This window comes from Cylas formicarius, unplaced genomic scaffold (genome assembly GCF_029955315.1).
Source record: "Cylas formicarius isolate icCylForm1 unplaced genomic scaffold, icCylForm1.1 PGA_scaffold_4__25_contigs__length_36172078, whole genome shotgun sequence".
NCBI classification, from domain to species: Eukaryota; Metazoa; Arthropoda; class Insecta; order Coleoptera; family Brentidae; genus Cylas; species Cylas formicarius.
Genome location: NW_026844334.1, coordinates 19,573,984 through 19,578,593, shown reverse-complemented (window position 1 = coordinate 19,578,593; position 4,610 = coordinate 19,573,984).

The following is a 4,610-nucleotide window of genomic DNA, read 5'->3' as shown; positions in this document are numbered from 1 at the left end:
TCGGAGTAATGCGAAAAGGATAGATAGTTAAATTGAATTATGTTTACGACTTTCTCATAAGAATTGTAGATGCCGTTGACAAGCCCTTTTATTTAAGAAAGTTCCGTAGTAAGTAGAGGATGATAATTTTTTATCGAGAATCTTTATTATATTCGTTTCTATAAAAGTCAGAGCCTTACTACTAACTAAGATATTTTAATGCATGCAACTTTTTGGCGAGAACACTCATTAAAGTTATAGGAGCGGTATTCTTTTTGACCGAATGTCAAAATCAAACTTCAACTTTATAGTTGTTATCTAAATAGTAACATTTAACAATACTGTTATAAATTTCATAGAATCTTTTTCATTTCCAATTTCATTAACCCTTTTTGTACGCATCTCGTTTATCTAGTTATTATTTGAACCAGTTCGGACGGTATTTGTTAATGTTCAGTTCAAATTTGAAAATAAAAACAAAAATTTCATATCTCTATAGCGAGAATAAGCAGTAAGTTTTAAAAATATTTTGGACAAAAAATCTAATAAAATTGATAATTATAATATGTAAAACTGCAAGCACTAGTCGGGAAATGATTTTTATATATATTTTTTTAAAAACCTCCAAGTTAGTTAACAAAATTTACATTTCTCAAGAAACAAAAACACATATAAGTGAAATAAAGTGAACAAAAATATTTAATAAAATGAAATTCAAGGTTATTTCGGTAGCAAGTTTTAAATTATCAAACTGTAAATGCCTGTAAAAATTGTCTAAATTATGTACAATATTTTATATTTCAAACTGTTAGTTACTTTCCTGCATATTTGCATATTTCATGCAGTTTGATCCAGAAATTAATTTGTACATATCTATTTTTATACAAATCCTACCTAAATGTAACTTTTTAATCTTTTTAACCTTTGGGTGTGGTTTGCATGATCAGCATGAATAGAAAATATTTTATTTCTAGAGATAACAGATTTAGTTTTAATTTATTTCTGATCCTAAACATAAACATAAACTGAAGCTAACTACATGAAGTTTAAATAAATTTTTAGAGACACGGCGAAGTAAAATATTACGAAGAATGCCTTTCAAGGCGTCACGGGGAACTAGCTGTTAAAATGGTTAAAAGATGTATATATATATATATATATATATATATATATATATATATATATATATATATATATATATATATATATATATATATATATATACAGTGTGTCCAAGATAAGGATGCACAGCATGGGGATCTCGGAAACTATAAGAGATACAGTGTCGGTTAAATTAGACAAAAGTTGCGCATTTTGATACCGAACAAGATCCCGTTTTACAAATTTGAAAATTCCAAGCCGTTCCGGAAATATCCGAGAAAAACCGAAATATTGCGATTTCGTTTTTATTATTTTTTAAAGCTATTTGAAAAGATATGAAAAAACGGAAAACACTTTTCCATTGGCACTTTTTAATCTCTCCAAATTGACGTTAACAAATTTTCATTACAGCGTTTCGATTCCATGGAACCACCATCAACTTTGATTTTTCTTATGGGACGGAAAAAAAGTACACACAGTATTAGGTTGTGCTTTTCATTGCGAATTCAACGATGTACGATACAATATGGTTACTTATGTTTTTATCCAGAAAAATGGATTTTTAATACATTTCAGCATTTAAATGGAGTAGGCCATGACAAAATGACATCCAGTCAATTTCAATGACACATTAATGTTATTTGTCTTTGTTATCAGTCGATCATAAGTTTATTCCTTTAGTTATTATTTTTGTATTTTTATTGTTGTTGTCTTTTTCTAATTTATTTTGTTCTACAATGGAGGGAGGTAATTTTACAAACGAAGAAAAATGTGATATGCTGTCTTGCTACATCTGATGCCAAAGAAATTGTGTGGAAGCCGAGCGTATGTATTCTAACAAATACCCAGAGCGGAGACAACCTGACAAGAGTATTTTTCGGCGTTTGTTATTTAATCTGAAAGAATATGGATCATTTAAGAAGCCTGCATTATCCCGACAAAAACCTTCCAATGAAGAAAACCAATACATTGTTCTACAATCTGTTATCGAAAATCCACAAACTTCTACCAGAGAAATTGAAGACCAGAATGGGGTAGCTAAATCTACAGCTCAGTTTATTTTAAGGAAAAATGAATTTAAGCCTTACAAATTCAGAATATGTCAAGGATTAAAACCGGGTGACGACGAACGACGTAGACATTTTTGTGAGTGGTATACCAGGATGTGTGATGAGAGTTTTAATTTTCCATATAAAGTGATTTGGTCTGATGAAAGTATGGTGACCAATAACGGTATTTATAACAGGCGCAATACACACTATTGGTCGCAACAAAATCCACGTGTTAATAGACTATCCAGACATCAAGTTCGCTTTGGGTTTAATATTTGGTGTGGGATTTTTGGTAGCAAGATTATAGGCCCTATTTTCTATAATAATTCCTTAACTTCCGAGCGGTACCTTGACATCTTGAGGCACGATTTAGAAGATGCCTTAGATGATTTACCGCTAGGCGCTGTGCAAGGCTGCTGGTTCCAACAAGATGGTGCCCCAGCCCATAACTCCAGAGAAGTTCGCCAATATTTAACTGAACGGTTTGATGGAAAATACATTGGGACTTACAGTGAAACACCTTGGCCTCCAAGGTCCCCGGACTTAACTCCCTTGGACTTTTTCTTATGGGGCTACATAAAAAATGAGGTATTCAAAGAATGTTTTGACAACGAGGAACAATTACGTCAATCAGTACGAGCAGCGTTTAATAAAATTACTCCTGAAATGTTAAGTCGTGTTTTGGAGTCTACCGTGAGACGGGCGTACTTATGCCTAGAAAATGGAGGTCATTTATTCGAACATTTGTTATAGAATTTGTTTTTCATTAACTTGTTGGATTTAGTTGTTATGTTAAATGAACAGTTAGAGTTAGTAAATAAATAAACACATTAACTCGAACTTGTCAACCATTTTCTTTTGCCTTTCATCGTTCGGATCTCATGGCCTACTACAATAAAATACTAGAAATGTATTAAAAAGCCATTTTTCTGGATAAAAACATAAGTAACCGTATTGTATCGTACATCGTTGAATTCGCAATGAAAAGCACAACCTAATACTGTGTGTACTTTTTTTCCGTCCCATAAGAAAAATCAAAGTTGATGGTGGTTCCATGGAATCGAAACGCTGTAATGAAAATTTGTTAACGTCAATTTGGAGAGATTAAAAAGTGCCAATGGAAAAGTGTTTTCCGTTTTTTCGTATCTTTTCAAATAGCTTTAAAAAATAATAAAAACGAAATCGCAATATTTCGGTTTTTCTCGGATATTTCCGGAACGGCTTGGAATTTTCAAATTTGTAAAACGGGATCTTGTTCGGTATCAAAATGCGCAACTTTTGTCTAATTTAACCGACACTGTATCTCTTATAGTTTCCGAGATCCCCATGCTGTGCATCCTTATCTTGGACACACTGTATATATATATATATATATATATATATATATATATATATATATATATATATATATATATATATATATATATATATATATATATATATATATATATATATATATATATATATATATATATATATATATATATATATATATATATATATATATATATATATATTTGAGAAAATTTTATAAACCTGTAAATTCTTTATTTCTGAATAGATTATTCTGATAGATACTTATCTATGCATTGAACGCTTAACAATGTTTAACCGATGATTTTTGTTAATGCACAGTAACTTTATTTTTAATGGATATTTAAAGCTTTAAATTAAAACAGTTAAAATAAATTTGTCATACTTTCATAATGATTTTTCAACGTATCTTTATTCTTGTATCATAAAATTATAAAGAATTTTTTCGTAGATCTAAGTACAATGTCAAATATTTCAAGAAACATTTAACCACGCTTTACCAATGTATCTATGTATCATTTTCTTTAGCAGGCAAGCCGATAATTTATTATAACTTTACAGTTAAATTGAGTTATGCGAGCAACATTTTGGGTGCCAAAACAGAGACTAAAAAATTGTATTTCAACCAAAATTACTTTTACCCCGTGGTGATCGGAATATAATTTTTGGTTTGTTTTTGTTTGATTTACTTATTTATTTTATCCATGTCCATATACAGGATTTGGCTAATAACAAAGTAGCGTATACAAGTTGTGAAAAGTTTTATATACAAAATTATTCATTAGAGGAATTTTTTAATAACGGTATTTTTCTTCTTGTTTGTCACTATTATTTTGTGATTTTAATTTTATACTATTTGTTATCCTTCAATTTTTGTTAGTCTTTACAAAGTTCCATCAAGAATTTTTTTAAAGTCAATTTCAAGGGTTTCTAATTTCAACTTATATCAGATGTACTTACTGCGGTTAGCATCCTTCAAGGGTTTCTAATTTCAACTTATATCATATGTACTTACTGCGGTTAGCATCCTTATCAAAAACTAATCGCGACCATTTTAAATCCTCCAAGTAATCCTTTGCCGATTTGTCAGTATTCGTTTTGGATTTCTTTCTTTAATTTCCGATCGTCCTGCAACTTCGTCGACGAGGATTTAATATCGGAGAG